Here is a 27,399-nt window from a genome sequence, read left to right as displayed (position 1 = left end):
TTCTTTTCACCTTTAAAAATAAATCTTCACATACATTCATCCTCTCTCCTCACTTATATTGACAAAGATCATGGCACTAAGAAAAAAAAAGTCTTAAAAACTGCATTAGTGAAGGGCATTGATATAAATGTTCCTAAATACTGATATGTACTTTTCAATGGTTATTCTTTTTCACTGTCTATTCTAGTAGACTTAAAGAATATTTGAAAGAATAAAGAGAGCCTTCTCTCTTAAAAGGATAGTTTGAACTAATTTTTTGATACTGCCTTCATCTTTATTATTTCTTATTTGAAAGGAGCGATCTTTATTAAGAGAGGGTGTGGCTATAGAGTAACTTTCAGATGCTTTCCAGTTGTGGGGAAGAAGTTCCCCACCGTGAGCTCCCAAGAACATTTCCTATTTACTTCTCTCTCCTCTTGTCTTCCCTCCTGTCTAGCCTGGCTGAGAGCCTCACAGCATCCTCTGACTTGAATTTCAGAGTCTCCCTGAGACATCCTCCTAGCATATAAGAGAAACATTGTTCTAAAATGGTAGTCCAAGGACATAATGATTCATATTGAATTCAGTTTTTGAAATTATATTTAATTAAATGCAGTTATGTTTATTTTTTGAATAGATAATGCATTTTTATTGTTCAAAATTCAGTAGGTACAAAAGTTACAAAGTAGAAATTCTGCCACGTGCCACTTATCTCAAATTCCAGCTGTCAGCCTTTCTTCCCTAGAGGAAACCAATGTTATTAGTTTATTTGTATTCTTCAGCAGATGTCATTTTTTTCTCACTTTCAGAAACACACATATTGATTGTATGTTTTTCATTTAACAATATATCCCAGTGGTAAATCCATAATAATATATGGAACTTTTTTATTTTTTAAAAAAGTGCATGGTACTTCATTATGGAATAGATGTTTAATAATTTATCTAGCCCTACAGATTAGCATATATTTCATAACTCAGGTTGTTATTTTGAATGATAGGAAGGAAAGAATAACATGGAAAAGAAGCATAGGGGCAAATTATAAAGAAATTTGGTAAAAGACTTTGGAATTAGTGGGAAAAAAGTTAACCATATTTGTGTATGTGAGTGAAGTAAGAATTAAAATTGCGCGATATAAAAATCAGTTCAATGACAAATTGAGGGTACTGAAAATAAGTAATGTATTTATCTTGCCTAATTGCCCTGGCCAGAACATCCAATACTATGTTGACTAGGAGTGATGAGAGAGGGCATCCTTGTTGTGTGCCAGTTTTCAGGAGTAATGCTTCCACCTTTTGCCCGCTCAATATGATATTGGCTGTGGGTCTCTTATATATGCCTCTTATTGTTTTGAGGTATGTTCCTTCAATACTTAATTTATTGAGTGTTTTTAACATAAAGGGATGTTGAATTTTATTGAAGACCTTTCTGCATCTATTGAGATAATCGTGGTTTTTTGTCTTTAGTTATTTTATGTGATAAATCACATTCATTAATTTCTGTATGTTGAACCAAACTTGTATCCCAGGAATGAAGCCTACTTGATTGTACCGGATAAGCTTTCTGATGTGCTTTGGGACTCAGTTTGCCAGGATTTATTTGAGGATTTTTGCACTGCTGTTCATCAAGGATATTGGCTTGAAGATTTTTTTATTGTTGTTATATATCTGCCAGGATTGGGTATCAGAATGATGCTGACCCCATAGAATAAGTTAGGGAGGAGTCTCTCCTTTTCAATTTTTTGGAATAGTTTCAGTGTAAGTGGTACCAGCTCTTCTTTGTGCCACTAGAATTCAGCTCTGATCTGGTCCTGGGCATTCAAATAGGAGGAGATGAAGTCTTTGTTTGTAGATGACATTTTACTATATCTAAAAAACCCCATCGTCTCAGTTCAAAAGCTTCTTCAGCTGATAAGCAACTTCAACAAAGACTAAGTATACAAAATATTGTGCAATAATTGCTAGCATTTCTAAACACCAACAACAGGCAAGCTTAGAGCCAAATAATGAATAAACTCCCATTCACAATTGCCACAAAAAAGAATGAAAGACCTAGCAATACAGCTAACAAGGAAAGTAAAGGACCTCTTCAAGGAGAACTCAAGCCACAGTTCAAAGAAACCAGAGATGACATAAAAGGAGAAAAATTCCATGCTCATGGATAGGAAGACTCAGTATGGTGAAAATAGCCACACTGTCCCAAACAATTTATAGATTCAATGCTATTCCCATTAAATTACCATTGACATTCTTCACAGAATTAGAAAAAGAACTATTTTAAAATTCATGTGGAACCAAAACAGAGCCCAAATACCCAAGACAGTCCTAAGCAAGAAGAACAAAGCTGGAGCATCATGCTTCCAAATTTCAAATTATACCACAAGTCCACAGTACTCAAAACAGCATGGTACTAGTACAAGAACAGACACATAGATCAATGGATCAGACCATCTGCTCTTCAACAAACCTGACAAAAACAAGCAATGGGGAAAAGATTCCGTGTTTAATAAATGGTGCTAGGAGAACTGGCTGGCCATATGCAGAAAACTGAAACTGGACCCCTTACTTACACCATATACAAAAATCAACTCAAGGTGGATTAAAGACTTAAATGTAAAACCCAAAACTATAAAAACTGGAGAAGAAAATCTAGGCAATACCATTCAGGACATAGACATAGGCAAAGATTTCATGACGAAGATGCCAAAAGCAATTGCAACAGAAGCAAAATTTGACAAATGGGATCTAATTAAACAGCTTCTACACAGCAAGAGAAACTATCATCAGAGTGAACAGATAACCCATAGAATGGGAGAAAGTTTTTGCAATTTATCCATTAGACAAAGGTCTAATATCCAACATCTACATGGAACTTAAGCAAATTTACAAAAATAAAACCCGACCCCATTAAGATGTGGGCAAAGGACATGAACAGACACTTCTCAAAATAAGATATACATGCAGCCAGGAAACATGAAGAAAAGCTCAACATCATTGATTATTAGACAAATGCGAATGAGATCCCATCTCACACCAGTCAGAATGACTATTATTAAAGAGTCGGTAAACAACAGATGCTGGAGAAGTTGTGGAGAAAAAGGAATGCTTTCACATTGTTGGTGAAAGTGTAAATTCATTCAACAATTGTGGAAGACAGTGTGATTATTCCTCAAAGACTGAGAGGCAGAAATACCATTCAACCTAGCAATCCCATTACTGGGTATATACCCAAAGGAATATAAATTATTACATTATAAAGATACATGTGGCTGGGCACAGTGGCTCACGCCTGTAACTTCAGCACTTTGGGAGGTCAAGGTGGGCAGATCACTTGAGGTCAGGAGTTCGAGACCAGCTTGGCCAATGTGGTGAAGCCCATCTCCATTAAAAAAAATATATATATACTCATATATATATACACACACACATATATATACATATATACATATATATGCACATATACATATATATACATATATACATATATATGCACATATACATATATACATATATACATATATATGCATATATACACATATATACATATATATATGTGTGTGTATATATATATATATAAATTAGCTGGTCATGGTGGTACCTGCTTGTAATCCCAGCTACATGGGAGGGTGAAGTGGGAGAATAGCTTGAACCCAGGAGGTGGAGGTTGCAGTGAGTCAAGATCATGCCACTGCACTGCAGCCTGGGCAACAGAGTGATATTCTGTTTAAAAAAAAAAAAAAGATACCTGCACGTGTATGTTCATTGCAGCACTACAGTGAAGATATGGATTCAACTTAAATGCCCATCAATGATAGACTGATTAAAGACAATGTGGTACATATAGACCGTGGTATACTATGCAGCCATAAAAAGAAAAGAGATTATGTCCTTTGCAGGGACATGGATGGAGCCGGAACCATTATCCTCAGCAAACTAATGTAGGAACAGAAAAACCAAATCCACGTGTTCTCACTTATAAATGAGAGCTGAATGATGAGAACACATGGATACATGGGGGTAGGGAACAACACACACTGGGGCCTGTCAGGGGGCAGTAGAGGGAGGGAGAGCATCAGGAAGACTAGCTAATAGATGCTGGGCTTAATACCTAGGTAATGGGATGATCTGTGGAGTAAACCACCACGGCACATGTTTACCTATGTAACAAACCTACACATCCTGCACATACATATACCCCTGAACTTAAAAGTTGGAATTTTTTAAAAAAAGTAAATAATGTAACTGCAACAGGGTTTGCTGAGGAATCTGTCATTATTTCCAGACTGATACAACGATGACATTTTTGTACCTTAAAGAGGGCTTCTAGGCCTTGACTGTGTGTGTGTGTGTGTGTGTGTGTGTGTGTGTGTGTGTGTGTGTGTGTGTGTGTGTGTGTGTGTATAAGAGAGAGAGAAAGAGAGAGAGAGAGAGAGAATGTGTTTGCTGGGGGAAGTGTTGCCAGTGAAACTGATTCCCTTCTTTAGTACCTTATAGATATATAGAAATAGGACTCAGCCACTCTTGTGGTATTAAAAATGCCAGCAAGCAGCTAGTAATTTTGTTATATTTTTCAGCTGTATGATTTTAAATGTCATATAGCTAAGCAGCATTATGCCAAAGACCATGAGATTTGTTGACATTGTTAGAAAATGTTGTAATAATGAGGTGCTTGAAATGATCCCCCTTGGCCAGGCACAGTGGCTCAGGCCTATAATCCCAGCACTTTGGGAGGCTAAGGCAGGCAGATCATGACGTCGGGAGTTTGAGACCAGTCTGGCCAACACAGTGAAACCCTGTCTATACTAAATATATATATATATATATATATATTAGCTAGGTGTGTTGGTGTGTACCTGTAATCCCAGCTACTCAGGAGGCTGAGGCAGGAGGATCGTATGAACCCAGGAGGTGGAGGTTGCAGTGAGTCGTGATGGCACCACTGGACTCCAGCTTGGGCAACAGTGTGAGAATCCATCTCAAAAAAAAAAAAAAAAAGAAAGAAAGAAAGAAAAAGAAATGATCCCCTTCCCTCAGTACTGGAACACACTTGGGTATTGGATTGAAAGAGAAGTACAAAAGAGATTCTTCCCTAACCTTTTCTTTCTGGAAAACTCAGGAAAACATTGAGCTACTAATGCATTAAAAATCTATAACAAACATTTAATTTTAAAAACTATGAATAAATGATCTAAATCTATTCTAAGCAGTTTTGTTTACCTTGGTATATTAATTGTGGTGGCCAGAAGGAGAGAGTGGAGGGCTGCCTGGAATGCTTTTGACATCCTATTCAGCACCTGTACACCTTCACCCTCTGCTCCCACAAGCTGAAATGTATAATTGTCATGCCTTAATCATGAATTATGCATGAATCATGATTGCGGTTGGATATTTTGACCTGTAAATTCACAGATGATGTTTTCATTTAGCAACTGGGAATTCAAATTTATTTATTTTCATTTTTCGCAGATGTAATACCCTTCCTGGGAGAATAGAGTATTCCAGGGCCCTTTGAATTATAGATGACATCTGGGCTGTCATTCAAAAATGAATCTAGGGCTCTCACTTCTACTGCAGCCATTGAATGAGAAAGGAACAATTCACATATTGCCAAGTTGTCTAGAGCTCATAATTTTATATATTGCAATATAGAGATACCACCTCATGTCAATCAGAATGGCAGTTATTAAAAAGTCAAGAAACTACAAATATTGGTGAGGCTGTGAGAAATAGGAATGCTTTTTACACTGTTGGTGGGAATGTAAATTAGTTCAACCATTGTGGAAGACAGTGTGGCAATTCCTCAAAGATATAGAACCAGAAATACCATTTGACCCAGCAATTCCATTACTGGGTATATACCCAAAGAAATATAAATCATTCTGTTGTAAGGATACATGCATGCAAATGTTCATTGCAGCACTGTTCACAATAGCGAAGGCATGGAATCAACCTAAATTCCCATCAATGATAGACTGGATAAAGGAAATGTGGTACATATGTACCATGAAATACTATGCCATAAAAGGGAATGGGATCATGTCCTTTGCCATAAAAGGGAATGGGATCATGTCCTTTGCAGAGCCATGGATGGATCTAGAAGCCATTACCCTCAGCAAACTAACACTAAAACAGAAAACCAAACAACGCATATTCTCACTTATAAGTGGGACCTGAACAATGAGAACACCTGGACACAGGGAGGGGAACAACACACACTGGGGCCTGTTGGAGAGGGCAGGGGCAGGGAGAGCATCGGGATAAAACGCTAATGCGTGTGGGGCTTAATATGTAGATTATCAACTGATAGGTGCAACAAACCACCAGGGCACATATTTACCTATGTAATAAATCTGCACATCCTGCCCACGTATCCCGGAACTTAAAATAAAATTAAAAATAAGTAAAAAAAGAAAAAAATCAACCCAATAAGGCAGGTTAGTAAGATGAGCAACACTTGAATGAAAGCGTTAATATATGGTGCATTTCCAGTTTTTATATCTTTTAACCTAAAGGTGGGTCATGATTCATGTGAGAGGATCAGCTAAAGCTTCAATACAATTCCTGAAATTTCTCTGGCCTGAAGAACCAGGGGAAGAATTTGGAACAACCTTAGCTTACAACCACTAGAAAATGAGGGGAGAATCCCAGGGACAAGACAACCAGAGAAAGAACAAAAACTATTGCCTAAGTCTCCATTTCTGAAACATGCAAATGTGTAGCAAACTGCAAGTAGCCAAGCTACGGATAAAAAACTTAGCTGAGATTTTAGCTACCCCAAAGACATTTTGAGGTTTAGTCTAACTGACTTATTGTGTGTTATACACACACACATTCCATTTAAAGGCACTTAAAATAATAAACGTATAACATTCACAATGTGTATAATGTGATAAAATTACTCTACATGTGAAGAAAGAGAAAAATGTGCCCCATTCTCAAAACGAAAGATTATCAGCATATAGTGACCTTAAGATGACAGAGATGTTGGAATTAGCCAGCAAGGATTTTATAAAATGTTATTATAAGTATATTCAGTGAAATTAAAGACAGTATTATTTTAATAGATGAAAAGTAAGGAAAATCAGCAAACAGAAAGTGCGTAAAAGAGGCCAATAACATTTAGAATTGAAAAATTTAGCAATATGAAATTAAGGCTTAAAGACTTGTTTAATTTCATAAAGGACATGAAAAAGTCAAAAATCAAGATCATGAAACAATAGAAATTATCCAATGACACAAATATGAAAAGAAATAAAAATAACCCATAAAAGTCAAAGACTTACAATCATATAAGAAAATATCAAATTATTTAACATATATGTGATTTGAATCCCTGAGGAAGAGTGAGAAAAATAAGTAAAATGTATCCAAAGAAATATCTGAAAACATCACAAATTGCAGAAACATAAATTTATAGATTCACCAAAACATCATGGTAGATCTGCTGAAAAACAAGCAAAATCTTGAAAACAGCCAGATAAAAATGATACACAGTGATAAACAATGATTTGAAAAATGTTTTAAAACCTCTCATTAGAAACTATAGAGTCCAGGTAATGATGCCACAGTCACTTGAAAGTAGTGTGTGTGTGTGTGTTTGTGTGTGCTCACATGTGCATGCATGCACGTGTTTGTAGGGAGACAGTAGATACTGTCAGGTTGGTATATCTGGCAAAAATAAGAGTGAAATACATGTATTTCTTTGGTAATTTTTATCCAGCTGTTACATTGTGAAATATATATTTGGTCTCTGATCCTGTTTCCTGGCATACAATTTCTTAAATCCTTAGACGCCCCAAAGTAATGTCTTTTGTTCTCTGATGAGTTTAATGATGTCTGGCAGCCCCTAGGTAGCTTCAGAATGGGGGTTGGTCACTAGAAAGAAGGGACGATTAGAGAGCTTAGACTTTCTGCCCCACTCCTGAACCTCCAGGGAGGGAAGAGGGGATGAAGATTAAGTTGATTATCAATAGATAATGGTTTAATCAATCATACTTAATGACACCGTCATAAAAAAACCATAAGGACAGGGTTCGAAGAGCCTCCAGGACAGCTGAACACATGAAGGATCCTTAAGGATGGCATAGCCAGAGAGAGCAAGGAAGCACCACACTCCTTCTTCCACACCTTGCACTGTGCATTTCTCATATGTATCCTTTGTAATGTCCTTTAAAATAAACTTGTAAATTTAAGTATATCCTTGAGTACTTTGAGCCACTCTAGTAACTTAATTGAACCTAATTACATGAGGCAGGGGGTGTGTTTTTGTGAAGAGGTCATGGAACTCCCAGTTTGTAGCCAGCCGGTCAGAGAAAGACAGATAAAACAACCTGGAGCTTGTGACTGGCATCTGAAGGGGCTGGTGGGCAGTCTTGGGGGCTAAGCCCTCAACCTGTAGGATCTGATACTACCTTTGGGTAGATAGTGTCAGAATTGAACTGTATTAGAGGACATCAAGCTGGTGCCCCGTGCAGAATTGATTGCTTGCTTGATGTGTGACCACACATCTGGTCACAGAAGTCTTCTGTGTTGGTTGTAGTGGTATGAGAGAATAAAACACTTTGGGTTTGTTTTTTATACTCTCAGACCATCATATCTGCCGTACAGAAAAGCATAGTTTAGTTAAGGAGCAAGAGTCACAAAACCAGAGGATGACTCAGTTCTTTAGAAAATAAATGAAGACAATTTGGTATGGTAAATACAACAGAATATATTTACTTCTCTTACTACTGTAGAATATATAGAACGTTAAAACATGTTATGACATTGACTTGGATGTTTATCACATCTGTAAGATGAGAAAGATTGGAGAGTTAAAGGATCTCTGGGGTTGCACAGTTTCCACATTTTACATGAGGTGGTACAATATTGACTCAGAAATCTGTGAAGACTTAAAAATACTTTTTGTATGTCCCAGAGAAACTTATCTTTAAAAAGAGTACAAATGGACATGAATAAAAATCATCAGACAAATTAAAATGAAATTCTAACACTTCTTCAAGTAATACAAAAGAGGTAAGAAAGGAATAATAAGGAAAGATAAGAAACAATAAAGGTGACAGTAAGAAAACAGTAAATTGAGCAATATTCATACATACTGCATTAAGTGGAATAGCATATGCAATCCATAAATATCACAGAGATTAGTAGAATGATGGAAAAGAACCAACTCTGTCTTGTCTATTAGGGATATATTTAAATATTCAGACACAAATAGGCTGAAAATAGAATATTATACCATATAAATGATAATCAAAATACATCTGAAGAACCTATATTAATAGCAAATAAAACAGGCTTCAAAACAAAGAAATACTAGCAGAGCTATTTCATAATGTCAAAGTATGAATTAGGAATAAAATCATAAATGTACATGTGCTTAATAGCAAAATTATATGAGGCAAAAGCTGACAGATTTAAAGGAAAAATAAACATTTACAATCTCAAATGGAATTTTTATCTGACTTTCAGTTATATACATAATAACTAGACCAAAAAGAAAAAAAAACAGACATAGATAATCTGAGCAATACTGTCAACTACTTTTAACTAATTAATGTTTATAGAACACTGCACTCAAATGCCAGACAAAATAAATATATCATCTCAGATATCTCGGTATTTAGTCATTGGTTTCTCTATTTTAATAGCTTCCTTTTATCTCCTGAGTTTTCACATATGATTACACATAATGATCTTATTTTCCTTTAACTATTTTAACATACTAGTGATAGCTATTTTAAACTTCTTATCTGCTAATTCCAATGTCTAGATCATCTTTGAGCATTTTTATCCTTATTGTCATTTCTCTTGGTTTATGTGTCACACTTTATTGCTTTATCATTTTTTAATTTATGTTGGAAATTGTGGATGTTGCATTGCTGAGAGTCTGCTTGCTGTCTTCTATTAAGAAGTGTTTTTTCTTGCAGTTATTTAAATTTTGACAGATCAGCTTGCTCTATCTAAGCTTGGTCTTAGGCTTTATAATGTTGGAGCTAAATAGTCCTTACCTAGAGCTAGAGTAGCCCTGCTCTTTAAGGTCTGGCTTATTGGATTTTTAACATATTTATTGGGATGGGAAGTAAGATTGATCTACTCTGAATGCCAATATCTCTCAACAGTGTACTGTCTCTCAGTCCAAAGTAGCTTTTTTATTCTGCCAGGCTTCCTTGGTTCTCACTTGCACATATGCAGCTAATTACTAGGTCAAAGTCTCAAGGGAACTCTTATTTAAGTTTCTCAAGGTCTTTGGCAATTAAGGTTCCTTGTCTATGTAACCTTGCCCACAAAATGCAAATAGCCACAGCAGCTCCATACATCATTTCTGTTTCTTCCATTCACTGAGACCAGAATGAATGAAGGGAAGCTCTATGTTTGGCATTCACTTCTCTGTATGGAAAGTGTCTTAAGTCATGGAGAATATAGAGCTCACCTCATTTCTTTCCTTTGCTCATGGATCAGAGTCCTATGCTTTATCTTACTCAACATCTAAAAGCAGTTTCTTCATAGTTAGTCTGGCTTTGTAGTTATTTAAAGAAAGAGGTTAGATCTGCCCTCTGTTGCTCTGTCATGGCTGTCACTGGAATCCAGATGAGCAATTTAAAAGGAAGTAGAAATAAGTAAGATTTAAAATAAAACAAAATAAAATTTGTATTAAATATGTATCAACTTTTCCTTGGTTGAAGAAGAAAAAAATATGATGTTAGAATGATATATTACAAGTAGGTACAAATAATCATATCTTTTCTTACCCTTGTCATGTTTATGCCTATTGTCTTTTTATAGCCATTGTTCTAGTAATGTGTAGTAATGATCTGGAACTAATGATTAAGCTAGTGAGAACTGACAAACCTGCATATCTAAAATAATAACTAAATGAAAAACTCTCTATGATACGTAGAACATTTTATTTTTTCATTTTTTTATGGTGTAATATATCATGGAATGTCATTGGGTATGAGTGCTTTGTTTTATGGGTAAGGTTGAGGAAATCTGTCAGAAAAGGACGTTCAATCAAATAGCCCATCATTGAAGAACATAAGGCAATGGAGGACAGTGAAGGAAAATTTCTAAATTGACTATGTTATTGTGACAAAATTTCTGTCCCCTGGGGATTATACTTCTTGGTTTAGCTTCCTGAAATTCACACAGCATATCAGCCTGTGTATTCAAGGTCAAAAATAAAGAAGAAAAGTCAAAAGAAATACCTTATTAAATGATATTATGGGCCAACTTCGTGGTAGTATTTTGATAGAAAGTTTTGAATTTCATCAGAAGGCAAAAACTGTGGGACCAGATCCTGGTTCTTTCAAGTCAGGGTATACAGAAATCAGATTTATTCTTGAGCATCATTAGGGCTTTAAAAAAGAGAGTGCTCAACAACGACTGAAATATGTGAAAGATTGAAGAGAATTGAAGGTAAAGATAGGATGGGTGGTACCAGAAAACAAGGCTAATGTTTGTAGACTAGGACCCTAGAATAATCATTTTATATCAGAAACTAAATGCATAAAATTGATATGGGGGTGGGTCATATTTTGGTCCACAATATCACTGAGTCTCAGAATTTAGCTCTGAAAGGGATTTGAGGAGTTGTGAAATCTAACCCTCGTGTTTTACATAGAGCATGCGCTTGTATAGAAGACTCATGGAAATGTCAACTCTGTTAGTAAATGACCTTATTTTATCTCCCTAAGCTTCATTTTCTCACCCATAAAAGTGGGTGATGGTATCTACCCAATAGAAGTTGTTAATACAAATCAAAATTCATTAGTGTCAAGGAAACATCTTTCCTGGATTAGTACACTCTAATGCAAAGGTTGGTACACATTTCATGCACTACATATGTTAGCCTTAAGTCATTCATTTAGTGCCTGATATCATCAGGGGAACTTGTCATATCAGTGACTATACTTTATTGGATGTATATTTCAAAAGAAAAAATACTTATTCACATAGGGACAATATCTATACTCACAGAGTCATCACTCATTGATTTAAGCCTTCATTTAAGGTGACTAGTCCTAGAAAAAAAAAAAAGGTACACTTCCACAAAACTCATAGAAGTGTCACCCTCTCCCTTTAAGACAACTAAGCTAAACAAATAATAAAGGTTGTCCAGCAGTTTTCTTATCAAAATCATTCAAATTACAATTTATAAAAACTATTGAGCATTTGCTGAAATTTTTTTTCTATTTTTCAGAGGAGTAAATGATTGGTCTAGCTGGGAATTGGTCCCAGCAAGTCTGATTCCAGAGTTCTTGTTCTTAAATACTTTATTTCCCTATTGCTTCTAGGGAGGGTCAGTTGTATTGGAAAGGATTACAAACCAAATGATTTGTTCTCACCTCCTGAGCCAGTTTTGGTTCTACAGACACAGAGTGATGAGGAAGCTTTCACTGGGCCGTGTGTTGGAGCTCCTGGATTAACTTTGCTGGACTCCTGCTCCTGGTATGCATGGAAGCAAGACCCTTCTCATGCCTACCCTTAGTTAAGCCCAATAAATTGTGTTGGGAAAAATACTGGAAACTTTGATGAGATACATTCAAATTATTCTTTGCCTCATTGATGCTGATTGCAGCAGAAGGTGGGAGAGGATATTTCATTTGTTATATGTGAAAGTAGGGATGAGGAGGGAAACTGAGCCAATTTGAGTTTGTGCTTTTCAAATTTTTAGGAGTCATTTTGGGTTGTCATTCTCAGATGAAGAAATAGCTTTACCCTTAATGAGAACCAGAGGAAGAAAAGAACCCATACGAATTCTGGATTCAATTCCTATTTTCCACCATGTCTCCCTACCCAAACTGTCTGAAAGCTACATAAATGCCAATTGTTTGCAATAAACCTGTATTCCAGCACAAGAGCAGCATCTTTGAATCCTCACAGGACAGGTCTCAGAGTTTTCCTGAGGGCTCAGATTAAGTAGAAACACCAACAGTAGCAAATTATGCTTGAGTATTTCAATATGTATAGTCAGAGATATTGAGTTTTCTCACAATATAGTCTGGAGACCAAAGAATACTTGGGAAATGAGTTGGAAATGCAGTTTCCTATAAACTTTTCACCATCAAATTCTGATTTAATTTAAGTAACTCTGAGTGGAGCCTGGGAATCTGATTTTTAAAATAAGTTTACTAGGTGTTTTTTTACTCAGGTATTGCATTAGTCCATTTTCACACTGCTATAAAGATACTACCTGAGACTGGGTAATTTATAAAGGAAAGAGGTTTAATTAACTGATAGTTCTGCTGGACTGGGGAGGCCTCAGGAAACATAATCATGGTAGAAGGGGAAGCAGACACCTTCTTTACAGGGTGGCAGGAGAGAAGTGAGCGAGGGCACAGGAAAAACTACCATTTATAAAACCATCAGATCTCATGAGAGTTCACTCAGTATCATGAGGACAGCATGGGGGAAACCGCCCCCATAATCCAGTCACTTCCTCCCAACAGGTCCCTCCCTCAACACCTGGGGGTTACAATTCAAGATGAGATTTGGGTGGGGACACAAAGCCTAACCATATCAGGTATGTTATGCCAAATTTGAAAAAAAAAACCCATATGTATATATAATTTGTTCTCTGGTGTGTGTTAGTGTGTTTGTGTTTGCATTAAAAACATTACACAGACCAGTAATACGAAAAGGCATACATTATCAAAATAAATGGTATGTAATTTCTACTTAATATCTTATATTGTAAATACTTTCTCTTAAAGTTGTGGCAATGTTTCAGATCATTTTATCCTCTTGAGGCAATTTTACATCTGATTTTCACCATTTCATGTGATCTAAATGAGAACATAGGTACCATGCTGATTTAAAGTTGGAGAAATTGAGGACCAGCAATGTTAGAATTGCTTGTCTAAGCCAGTGGGGGATGGTATTGCTAATCATGGCTCTGAGACCAGGACTATAGTTCATCTCAGTCTCCTTGGGGGATGGGCCTGTCAGTCACAGGGTGTCTGAAGAGCCTGCAGCCCCAACACACGCACACAGACTTGAAATGCTACATCCTATTCTTTGATGTCTGTAGCCAAATCTAAGCCAGTTTAGCTTTGGGGCAGGCTTTTGTGAGCCTCCCCATTGTTCTTTTTGGAGTTAATCACTCTTCTAAAGAAAACTGGAATTATTCTTTCAATGTAATTCTTTCAATCTGCCTAGATTTCAGGTTTGATTTCTACTCCTCTGTTGAACACCTACCACACTAACCCCTTAGGTCACAGGATGAGGGCCTTATTACTTTAAGAAACACAGAAGTTACCTAATCTAAACAACTCATTTCCTCACAGAAGAACCCAGTGGCAGAGAATGTACAGACTAAAAGGCTATGCCATTGGCCATTTAGAAACAGAGCCAAGGCCAAGGTGTACATCTCTTATGCCACCACAGTAGGATAGAAGGAACCCAGACATGAAAAGCATAGCTGTCTTCGAGTTCAGCATCTTCAATATACAGACCCTGTAGTCTCAGCAACTCACCTAACCCCTCAGAGTCTCAGTTTTGTGGACTGTGAAATGAGAATAATGACAAATATCTTCTGAGGCATTTGGCTGAATTTAAGATAACATTTGTCAACAATGGGTACTCTGAATGCTGGTTCCCTTCCCTTTGTGTAGACCAACTTTGGATTGAGTCTTTACTCATCTAGTTCAACAGCAGTGACCCTGCTTTTTACCAAATGGCATACTATCTTTTTTAAGGTACTCTGGCATTTTTAAAGCAATGCATTACTGCCTGTGAATCTCATTCAGGTATTTCAAAAAACTGAGACATTATGCCCAATGAACCCAACTGACCAGCCGCTACCTCAGTGGCCTGATGACACTCTGAGACCGAGTGTCTGGAAGGAGGTGCTGCTTCACCTCCTGCCAATGGAGATGGAGTTTAGCTAGCATCAAGTCCACCTGGGCCATAATTCTTACTACTTCCTCCAAGGAGGCACCCATTACCCTCTTGAGATCATTTTGGCCCCATCAAAGGAATACATGAAGGAGATAAAGATAGATAGTGAACATGTGCATAACGGTGGTGATTCCAGTAGGACTCAAGACCCATTTCCCCTGCTGTTCATTTATAGAAAATGCGAGGTGTCTTTCTTAACAAAAGACAAAATGAGTCTCTAAATTTTTTTCTGAGTCTGTTCCAAAGGCTTCTTATCTACATGGTAAGTGACAATCACATGAAAATAGTATGATTTGAAAATATCAAATATTCCACTCCATCTCTCTTAAGTTTCTGGAAATGAGCTATTTGCCTACATTTTGAAGATCATCATACATGGCAGTGATTGCTTATTTTTATTTGTTTGCTTATTTGTTTGTTTGGGTCTGAGTGGTATATTAGTAGAACACTTGACTGCAGTTAAATGGCTTACTCACCATCCCTCAAAGCTTAGGGCTGGAGGAAGCCGTAAAAAATCACATCATCTCTCCCAGAATTTATACAAAAGTGAAAACATTTTAGGGGCTGCTGAAGCCAGAGTGAGTTTTTGCTGTAGAAAGAAAATAGAAAAGGGAGTTATCCTCTGCTGTACAGCTCAGATTTCATTTCCTGAGTTGGACATTCAGTTCAGAAAGAGAAAATGCACAGCCATACACTTACCAGTGACACCCATCATAGGGCAGAAATCCCAAGCAAAGGGCTCGTGCTGCTGCATATTCATGGATGCAAATCAGGCCCCAAGGCTATAGCACTAGGCTCTGAGATTTCAAATCTGGGTATTAACAGGGATTCCTTCAAGGTTCTATGAATATTAACCAGGAGGGGTATGTCAAACATGCAGTGAGTGCATGTAGAAACTTTTCTTCCAGTCTATTTGAAAAATTAAGCTCTGGTTAGAAAAATGCTCCACCTTCCCATTTAGCCCCTTTGTGATGTAGGGTGGTTCAGGGCTTTGGTTTTGAAAGGGAACTGGGGAGCACTGGGCCATGGACTTTCAGAGTCACCAAGCAAACCCCATACTGTAAGCCCCAAAGGGCAGGGTAGGAACCTGGATTGTTACTGTCATATTCCCAGCTGTCAGCACAGAGTCTACACTAATACTTAATACCTACACTAATACTAATACCTAATACAGTGGCTCCCTGTATTAGGTATTTATTTCTGCATAACAAATTGCTCCAAAATTTAGAGACTTAAAATTACATTTATTATCTCACAATTTCTGTACATTAGATACGCTTATCACAAACATAAAATATAGGTACTATTCACGAACAGCCCTTGGCATAGAATTGAATATGCACCACCCCATTAAAACCCTGATGTCGGTCCTATGAGGTGGTCACTATTATTTGCCCTCCTTATAGGGAAGGAACCTGGGGCTTGGAGAAACTGAGTGTCTCCGCAAGTCACAGTGCTAATCCGAGTTCAACCTGGTATTCAAACTCTGGCAATGTGACTCTAAAGTGCATACATTTAGCCACAGCCTCACCATTACGTTCCTAAAATAAAATCTTTGGAGTCTCTCAGTCTGGAGGAATGTATGCAGGTATTTGGGCTCTGTAGGCATGGCCTAGCTGGGTCCTCCAGCTCTGGATCTTTCATAAAGTCACTGTAAATTCAAGGCTTGACTAGGGGGAAACTACTTCCTTACTGACTCGCATAGCTGTTGGTAGGATTCAGTTTCTCAGGAGCTGTTGGCAAGAAGACTTGTGGATCTCTCCATAGAGCACTTTGCAACATGGCAACTTGCTTCATCAGAGAGAGAGCAAGAGGTCAAGGGAGAGCATGCTAGCAAGATGAAAAGACCAGTCACATGGCTGGTATACAATTAAGCATCTTGTCTACAGTTGTACAAACTCATCAAATTGAAGACTCAGGACCAGTTTTTTAAAAGGCTGACATGAGACCTCTCTGTAATATCTTTGCACATTTTCCGTAAATCAAAAACTGTTCTAAAATAGTTTATTAAAACCTTATTTAAAAGTTTCAGTGGAGATTTCAAAACTAACAGTAAATATTCTAGAAATGCAGCAGGGATGTTTTTCAATCTTATTTAATCTCCATGTAAAACTAGCCAGAAAATCTAGGTAGAAGAACTCAAAACCTATGGATCACATTTACAACCAAACTAGGTGATAAGATTATTCACAAAGCCCAAAATAGAGGTACTAATCAAAAACACAAAGTACAGGTACTAATCATGAACAGCCTTTGACATAGAATTGAATATGCAACATCCCATTGGAACCTTCACCTCAGCCCTGTGAGGTGGGTACTAGTATTTGTCCTCCTCATAAAGAAGGAATCCATGGTTTAGAGGGCTGAGTGTCTTCACAAGTCACATGCTAATCAGAGTTCAACCTGGTATTCAAACTCAGGCCATGTGACTACATATTACGTAAGTTTAGCCATGATCTCTTCTTTTGTGTTCCTAAAATCTCTTAAGTCTTACGGTCTGGAGGAATGTGTGCAGGTGTTTGAAAACAGAAACATACATGGGTTGTTTACAAAGCCTCGGTGAACTCAGATTACTTTGATGCTAGGACCTAAAAGCCAGAGAATTGCTCTCAAGACTGGATGTTATTTTCTTCTTCCCATTTCTTTCTTTGTTTTCCATTTTTTTCCCCCATCAAGAAGGATATCTGACTTTGGGAGCCTGAGGGAGGAAAATTGTTTGAGCCTAGGAATTTGAAACCAGCCTGGGCAACATATGGAGACACATCTCTACAAAAATAAATTTTTAAAAAAATTAGTTGAGCTTGGTGGTGCACACCTGTGGTCCCAGCTACTGGGGAGGCTGAGATGGGAGGCTGAGGTAGGAGAATCACTTGCACCCAGGAAGTTGAGACTGCAGTTAGTGGTGATCACACCACTGCACTCCAGCCTGGGTGACAGAGCAGGACCCTGTCTGGAAAAAACAAAACAAAACAAAACAAAAACAAAAAACGTCTGGAACATTTGTGTTTTTTCTGTTGAGTTTGGAATTTGAGTTATCATACGGCTTCTGGTGCCCAGTATTCTAATATCAGTCCAGTGGACTGTTTTTATTTCAGCCCAAGTTTGAGAGAATAAGATAATGGTAATGTAAAGATGGCTGACTTTATTTCTTCTTAAAGAATATTATACTTTTGACAATTTGTGGAATTTTGCAAATTTAGCAAAATTTGTGCTTGGAAGTCCTACCACTTCTTAATATACTGAGTCTTCTTCATCATCAGCTGGGGTTCCATGTTCCCCAGAAATCTCCTCTCATCTCTAGTATCCTGATTCACATGGAGATATTACTAACTTACTGTTTTACCATTTAATATGTACCAAGTACCAGGAACTACATTAATATCTTCTCATATTATCTTTTATTCTTTACTTCACTCTTACATAGTAGAAATTTTTAGTCCACTTGAATAATAAACTATGGGTCAGAGAAAGTTATACTGTGTCCCATAGGATTAAAAATCATGTCTGTTTAGTTCTTAGGACTCCAGATGATCACTTCTTTTTACCTGGTGGAGGACATGTATAGTTCTTGGCTGTAGGCACACAAGACTGATCCTGATGGAGGATTAGCAGGCATCTCCCCTCACTACCCTCCGATATGAGTTGAGTGTTTTTCAGTATTGGATGTGCCATTCACTCTTATTGAGAGAACAGCTTTCTATCAGAGATTCAGAGACTCTTCAGGACTACTTTTTTGGGAAGGATTAGCCACCTGCCTTCTACTAGACTTACTGGGAATCCCTAAGATAGAATCAAGATGCCCTATCTGAGGAAGGGAAGGTCATTTTATTGAGAACTTAATGTACTTTAGGCTATTTGCTAACCTTTTTCAGACCTGTCTCACAAGAATCTTCTTCCTATTTGCCTTTATTGTTCTTAAACCTTTATAGAAGTTGGGATAAAGTGTATGGGTAGAACAAATAAAAACAACATAATGTAGTAGTGGAATATTAAACATTCTTGGCTTTTTCATGACTTTATCAATACAAAATTGAAGCTTTTTCTGAATTTGATAACTGTGAAACTTCTTAACATCTGCCAAACCTGGAAGTAAAAGCATTTTTTCTGACTTGTCTTTTAGATGATACTTTTAAACTAATTTTCAGTGTTTACTTAAGGCACTCTTTTTATCTGTCTTGTCCCCTTGCTTTGAAGATAAGAATTACATGGTTCTGAGTTCTTTTATTTCCACCTTTCCTGAAAGGTATAGAAAGAACGCAGAGGGACTAAGCACTTGTCACAGTATCCTGGGGTTTGAGTTACTCAGCAATTTTATAAGGTAGATCTCTCAAAGAAGATCAGGGATTGCAAATAACGCCTCCCTCTTATTTCTAATTTGGAATGCATTAATTATTTCTCACCTCCATGTAGAATACTATTTGAGGAAGTCTGTCACTTTTTAAGAATTTCTACAACTCAGGGCTTCAGATGGTTACCATCTGTAGCATTGCGTCAGATTGAATGAATTGCTCTCAGACAGATTTCAAGTCCATTAAGTTCTGGGGAAAGATCATTCGAAGGGCCTTAAGATTAACTGATTTTCTTGTCTTCGAAGGAAACAAGTGAACATTTAAACAGAAGGATGTCAGCCAGTTATAATCCATAAATCTGTCAGCAAAATGTATCTAGCATGTTCATAAAATTAGACAAGACTTTTTCCCCATTTAGTGTCATTTTCAGTTACGTACTCTGCATTATACAGAGATCAACTGTTTCTTGGTGGGTAGCCTATCTTTTGGAAGTCTGGGGCATGTTTTCTTCCCTTGTCAATTTGTTTCTGATTTGGTGCTTAGGGTGACATTTGGTCAGACATCGGGTTAAAAAATTAATCCGAAATAGGTAAGTGCAAACCAATTTCCATTATAACCAATGAGAAGTAATTCATTCTTTTGACAGCTCACTGATCTGTACTGATTTTCCTAACTAGCCGAAACACTTTGTGATTCCTCTTTTTAAAATTTTTATCCAAGCTTCTCTACCAGTTATGTAACCTTCTCTGAGGGAAAACATTAGTTTCACCTTCCTTAAATGAATCTATGTTGTTTTCCTGATATAAATCACCCACAAAAACATGATGATAACCACCACTTACCTTGTATCTCATATTGAGGGTCACCATACACCATTATTGAAGAGGACAGAACTGAAAAAGTAAATTGGGACTGAAATCCAGTCTACACTCAGCTTGACAAATTGTCCAGCAAGAAAAAAATGCTACATTTTTTCAAACTCATGGCAGAAATTGTACTGGAAGCTGCATGGACACTATTATAGTAGGTCTATTCCAAATCTATGTAAGTTAGATGTCACTATCCCAGTTTCACATATGCAGAAACTGAGTGTCTTAGAAGTAAACTAGTTCTCTCAGGGTAACACAGTCAGTAAGTGGAGGAGTCAGATTTAAACCATGGTCTTCAGGGCTGTCCAGTCCCTGCTTATTTCCCCTGAGCTGTGAGGCTCCTACTGCATTAGCAATAGACCTACCTAAGAAGAGGCACTGTCTTCACTGAGCTGGACTACATTTAAAATGGCTGTCCCATGACCCTTCCAGTGGTTATGATGCTTTTGTTATAGTTTCTCTGGGCCATTCTCATAACATTGGCCAGTATGGATGTGGAAATTTAGGAAAAAAACAAGTTTGTGTTCAGTTGGTTCTTCCAGCTCTTTGCTTGCAGAGTGAACAGGAGGTTTCTCTCCCAGTTAGGTCCGTATTTATGGTAAGAAAGATAAACAAGCTCAAATAAAAGGGGCAGTGGGAGGGATCATTGTACAGCCACAGAGAGTTTGCAGGACACTCTGAAAACAGCTCGACACCAGGCCTTAGGAAGATCAAGAATCAAATATCTAGAAGGGCAGTTATGCTCCATAGTACTCTCTTCATTTCACCTTTCCCTGTCTTCTCTGGGTTAACTGTCTGCACATGTACTTTCTTCTCTGTCTCTCTTCATTCCCTTTTTCCTAGATTCTACTCATTTATAACTGTATGTGCTTCTAGGCTGGAAACAGCAGCCTCAGCTTCAACATTACATGACTTTGAAACCCCAACATCTGAAATTGCCATCTGTGTCTTCCAGTTCATATTCCCAAACTATGAGTCTCTTTGCCATTGCTTTTCTTTCCAAGACAATTTATGGATGGTCCACTCGTAGTTAGATGTCCATCTCTAAGCCAATTAAGGTATTCAGAGTGAACTGACTGAGTTATATGTTAAAAGAATCACTGTGTAGGAGCTGTGAGTGGGAGGAGCCCCCTGTTAGGTGCATAAATAATGGGTATCAAAGTTAATCTCAAATGTGTCACAACTACTCTGGCACCAAATTGTGCTTGTCCTCAAGATAGTCAACTACTTGGTAAGGGGCAATAATAGACCTGAAGTACAGTCAGGGGCCTAATAGTCATAGTCTTTTTCCAAGGAAGAGGTTGTTATGATAAAAATAAATGAGCCCAGCAGTAAGAGGGAGAGGATGAAGTCGTTGTTAGAATTCTAAAAAAAAAAAAAAAATAGTTGGCTCTTTATATTTTATGGTGTCCATTCTACTACCATCACTGATGCTGAATGACTGGAAGAACTATTAGTTTGCTGAGAAAGTAATTGTATTTTTTGCCATAAAAGGAATGACAAAAACCACAAGTGCTTTTGCATCAACCTAGTCTGTAAAAACTCACCTGAGTTACATGCATGCCAGCTAAGAATTAACTCCAAGGTCTAATTTTCACCATTTGCTTTAAATCCCTCCTTTCATCTGTTTTCGTTGGTTGCACACACCTTGGGCTTCAAGAGAAGGTATGCTCTTGACTAGCCCTGTCTAGATTGACAAATTTCAGGTCATCCTCTTGACTCTGGCATAATACTTCCTTAAGATGCTGCTTCCAATACACACCCTGTGCTTCACCTAGGAATTCCCTGCCTTGCCTTTTATCTTATCTTTATTTGTTAGTAATAACTGTGATAGATAACATTTATTGATCATTCACTATGTCTTAGACACTGTCTTATGCCTTTCCACTATCGGACTGTCACAAAAGTGTATATGGTAGCTAATATCATTATCTTTTTTCTATAGAAAAGGAGATAAAATTTCAGAGAGATTGAATATTTTACCAAAGAAAACACAGTGACCAAGATGGAATATAAACCTAGGTGTGATTAATTTTGGGGCATATACTCAAAACAATGAACTATTAACACCTACCACTGATTGAGTTTTCTGTGTGTGCATGATGAAGCTATGTCTAAGACGTGTGTCTTCATTCAAAACATAAGTTTTAATGGGGAGAAACCTTAAAATATACCTCTGGTGTCCTCATAATACAGACCAAATTGCAAATACCAATTAAACTCTCAAATTCTTATTGTTTATCTAGACCATGCTTCAGCTATCAGCACTGTCCAAGTAGAGTTAAAATAACAGCAATTTCTTCTACTTAATTTCAGATTAGCATTCTGAGAATAAGAATATTGAAAGTTGTTATTCTGAATTTTATACCCCAAAGATGGATACTACCTGGCAATCATGAGTCACTATCATTATCTTAAACAGTTCTTTCTGAAGTAATTAGAATTATTAGAGTCAAGGCATGTGATTATATGGTTCATTGGTCTGTTCCTGTGATCAATTTGCTTAATGTAATTCTAAAATTGTCCCTAAAAACATTGCTGCATTCTTTCCTCCCTCCACTTGTTAGTGGATCACTATATGGTAAGAAATGAATTGTTGCATATCCCACACACAAAGCCTGTGCTATGAAACTGCCTTTGCTATAGGCAGGCTTTAAAACAATATTGTCATTATTGGCTAATAAAGACCATAAAGCACCCTTCATCACCTCTGCTGAGCCTCTTCACCTTCCCAACAAGACGATCTGCAAAATATTCAGAGCACTCTGTTCTCTAGTCACTGAAATAGGTAAAAAGGGGATGTAAGAAGGGCTTCAGTCCATGTTCCGCATAAGCAAACTCGGTCTGTTCGTATTCCACATTTAGCCATTACCTACGTCTTAGAAGAGGACTTTAGGATTACCTGACTTTCTCCACCCCCACTTAAGCAAAACAAAACAAAAGACATATTGTTTGTGCATCTAAACAGGCGTGCACGCGCGCGCGCGCACACACACACACACACACACACACACACACACACTCCTTTGATTCTAATTAACAAGATGTGGGTATAAGCAGGAGATAACCCAGACAGAAAGGATCAACACTCCTGTTACTACCCAACAGGTTCTCTTTGCCTACGGCCTAGACCGAGCTGATTTATCAAGACAGGGAAATTGCAATTGAGAAGAAGTTTAGTTCATATAGAGCCAACTGTACCCGAGACTGAGTTTTGTTATTACTCAAATCAGTCTCCCTGAAAATTTGAGGATGGCTTTTTGAAGAGTAATTTGGTGAGTAGGGGTTGAGAAAGGGGGGTGTGCTGACTGGTCAGGTCAAAAATGAAATCATAGGGAGTTAAAACTGTCCTGTTGTGCTGTCAGTCCCTGGGTCGGGGCCACAAGACCAGATGAGCCAGTTTATCCATCTAGGTGGTACATTGGAATGCAGGGTCTGCAAAATATCTTAAGCGCTGATCTCAGGTTTTTCAACAGTGACTCCTAAACCACGATTTCTCATCTTATGACTAAGTTTTCAGTCCTGAAAAGGCAATCTAGTCCCAGGCAAGAAGGGGGTTTGTTTTGGGAAAATGCTGTTGTTGTCTTTGTTTCAAAGTTAAATTATAAATCAAGTTCCTCCCAAAGCTAATATGGCTGATGCCCCAAAATGAACAAGGACAGTTTGGAGGTTAGAAGCAAGATGGAGTAGGTTAGGTCAGATCTCTTTCATTGTCATAATTTCCTAGTTATAATTTTTGCAAAAGCAGTTTCATCCCCAGCTTTTAAATGTCTGAAACATCTGACTTCTGAGGTCTCTTTTTCTCCATTTGCCCCATTGCTACTGCAGAAAGAGCAGTGGGAGCAAAACAAACAAATTCTGGCTCTGTCTCTGTTAATTGCCAGTTCTGTGTCCTTGGGCAAATTCTTGACTTTCTTAGAATCTGTTTCCACATCTGCAGAACAGTAGTGACAATAACTGCCAAAGAAAAATTTTATTGAACAGAATTAAATAGGCAAAGGAAACTTCATTCAAAACTATTGCAACAGGGGAGAGATATTGAAGTCAATTCTGATGAAACAAGGGCAGAAGGGTTTTTAAGTGCTGGGGTGAGCTAGGCGAAGAATACTGAAGGATGTTAGTGGGTAGATTATTCAACAAGATCAGGCCATCTGTATTTTCTAATTGGCACTTATCAAAGTTAACCCCCTACCCTTCCATAGAGATGCGATCTAGGGGAACTATCGTCCTTAATGATTACATTTCAAAAGGATGGCTTTCAGTTCCTTGAGAAAGATATTCCTGGGTTGTAAAACCAGCAAGAGGTGGGAGAAGGTTTCCAACTCAAAGTGGCAGAGAAAGAATTAACAATGCCAAGTTTTCTAAAGTGAATGCTCAAAGCAAATGTAGGTCAGAGGCCTATAGTTAGGAGGAGACCTGTTGAAAGTCTCATCAAGCTGAAGGAAACATTAAGACCTTTTGGTCGTAATCAGCCTGCCTTTTCTACATGGTTGTTGAGAGGAAAAAATAAGCTAATAAAGATCAAATTCCCCTTAAAGTATCAAATGTATATGACAATGGGGAGGAGGAAGAAAAAGAGAAAGAGGAAAATAGCTGTTATTCTTGGTCACTGAAAATATCTGGGACATAGGGGAAAATATATATATATATATATATATATATATACACACATACATATATATACACGTATGTATACATATGCATACCTACCTACACAAATGAATGAATAAGCAAAAAATTAGCCCCTTTTATCAAATAAGACAATTTTTCTGAAGAGAGTTATTTTCAGAAAAACAACAGAACAAATAAACTAGGTTGCTTTGTTTTAGGACCTCATTTATACAGTGAGCATAGACTGTTCCCTGTTCATGTGCTGTTTTCTCTTATATATTTTACTTAGGATCCAACAGATATCTGAGGATAATCCAAAAATTCTTTTTAATTCTGCTGATGATTGCAAGAGTCAGTCCCTACTCTTCTGTGAACTCTCTTCAAACACAAAATAATTTAATTTAAAGAAAATCCAGCAAGGCTAAATCAATGCAATCTTGGGCCTATGGTAAATAGTTGGGAAGATGAATTTAGTTATTTCCAAATCTGTACATGATGGAGAGGACCTTCAATAAAAATACTGGGTCATCTGGAAGATGTACCCCTGTTCTACATTGATGAATGTTGGTAGATTGGTGAACTAGCTACAGGGTGGTGCTTAAGACCACAGAATTTAGAGACATATTGTATTAACTCTGGCAAATTCTATTGCCTGCCATATGGGCAAATTATTTTATCATTTGGAGGCTTGGTTTCCCTATCTAGAAATGTGAAAGTGTAATAATGATCACCTCCTAAGGTTGTAATGAGAAGTGGGATACAGTACCTAACACTGTGCCTAGCCTATAGTAGAACACCAAAATTGGAGTCCTAATGCTTTTGCTGTTATCATTAGCCTACACATTTAGCCCATCAATCATTAGCCTAGTTGATAATAGTATTGATTTGAAATGCTTAGACTTTTCATATATTTAGGACTCCTAGTTAGCCACCATCTTTCAGACAGCTCTGCAGGTCTCTTTTTCTGCTTGTGATTTTTCCAGAGAAATTGGTCTCAAGGGTTTAAAATTTTCCCAGGGGCTTCCTGAAGGTCAGGGTCTACCTTGTGGGAATCTGCTCTCCTCAATGAGTCAAGACTATGCGCAAGAATTTGTGGTTTTTAGTAGATTGGAGCTTGGATCAGCAAGATGGAATTTGGTCATAGAGTAACCCAGAAATCCAGTCCTTATAGAGACATCAACCTAACTGATACCGGGTAAGAGATGCCTATTGTGTGTTCTTTTACACAAGAGATCATTTATAACTAATGAAGTTCAAAAACATCCCCATTACTCATTACCCTAATTTAATAAAATACCTTGTCAGTTAAAATAGTGATGCATGAAACAGCTTTTGTTCCTAATATTTATCATGTGCCAAAGTAGATTTGGGAGGACACTGACAATATGAAATGAGTGCCCAAGCATTTTACTTCCTGGTTTATCCAAAACCTGTGGCCTCAGTCAAAGAAGTCAGCACTGACATATAAAGCACTAGCAAGTGCAGAAACTCTCCCAGGGAAATGTCTGCAAAGGAAGAAAGAAGCAGCTTCTATGTTCTGCCCTTGTTTGATGGAATATACCTGTTCTCACCCTTTTTAGACTTACTGTGTGTGACAAGGCATGAAAAGGGAGGGCAGAGTTTATCTACCTGCTGCTTTAACCTTATTTGAGTGACCACATGACAAAGTTGGGGAGAAGAAAATGCTATTGCTTCAGTGGGCATTCAGTCAAGAAATTTAGCTTAAAGATGGGCCAAGTGACCAGAATTTTCTGGCTGCAAAGATCAGATGTCAACAACATCTGAAGGTTTCTTTAGCATGGGTGGTGAAGTCCTCCACAATTTTACTATAGCTTTATCTTTCCTTGTGGTCCACCTGAGCCCTTTGCTCTGACCATACCATGTTCACCTTTGACTCCATTCTGACTTTCCTTACTCATCAACTCCTTTCTCCATCTGACCCTGCCCACCCTTGGAGACACTACTTCTGCTTTGACCCTGTCTTTAGTTGCCTCAATGCATTAAAGATCATTGACCTTCACTTCCTTTAAATACTCTATTTAATACTTTAAATAGAGTATTCTTGTAGTTAAATCTTGCAGTAATTAAACATGTAGGCTCAGGAGCCAGCTAGCCTGGGACACAAGCCTGGCTGTTTCATTTACCAGTAGAGAGGTCTTGAGAAAGTTTCTTAAACTTGGTGTGCATTTTCTCATATATGAAGTAGGGATACTAATAGTACAATAATAGCATCATTGTGAGGATTGAAGAGCTCATATTGTTTTCAAAGCAGTGTCTGGCAAAAAGTGATTTTATCTTTATATGGGTATTCTTTTTGGTAAGTGGACTGTACTTCATTTGAAGACAGGGATTATCATGTATCTCTGTTTATATCTTCAAAAACCCTTGCAGTTGGCCGACACTAAAATGAGTATGAATTGATTTAATTAATTATTACATATGGGCTGTTAGTGATTATGATGAGTTGTGAATTAGCTTTACTTTCTTTTTTTCCTTCACTAACAACCAATATATTTGAATACATAGCATACTTTAGGATCTGGAAATATACAAAGGGTCATAGTTCTGCCCTCAGGTAAATGGATATATATCTCCAGGAATAAATGATTGAAATGTGGAGAAAACAATACTTTGACATGGTTAAACACAGGAGCCATGGGAGCACAGACAGGGACAGATGACCCAAAGGGATCCCATGGAAGTTTTATGTATAACCAACGCTCACAACTGTAGTGGCATTTCTGACAAAGA

At 37.5% G+C, this 27,399-nt stretch overlaps 1 long non-coding RNA gene across 1 annotated transcript in view; it reads right to left on the bottom strand.

Annotated features, from left to right (window-relative positions):
- Positions 1-27,399, bottom strand: part of LOC134759183 (uncharacterized) — a 133,709-nt gene that overhangs the window by 59,118 nt on the left and 47,192 nt on the right. The window contains exon 3 of the long non-coding RNA XR_010135123.1: positions 20,011-20,061. This is a non-coding gene — a long non-coding RNA (uncharacterized lncRNA). The remainder of the gene's footprint in view (positions 1-20,010; positions 20,062-27,399) is intronic.

Source organism: Gorilla gorilla, chromosome 8 (genome assembly GCF_029281585.2).
Source record: "Gorilla gorilla gorilla isolate KB3781 chromosome 8, NHGRI_mGorGor1-v2.1_pri, whole genome shotgun sequence".
Taxonomy (NCBI): Eukaryota; Metazoa; Chordata; class Mammalia; order Primates; family Hominidae; genus Gorilla; species Gorilla gorilla.
The sequence above is the reverse complement of the archived record's forward strand: the minus strand, read 5'-3'. Positions and strand labels throughout refer to the sequence as shown.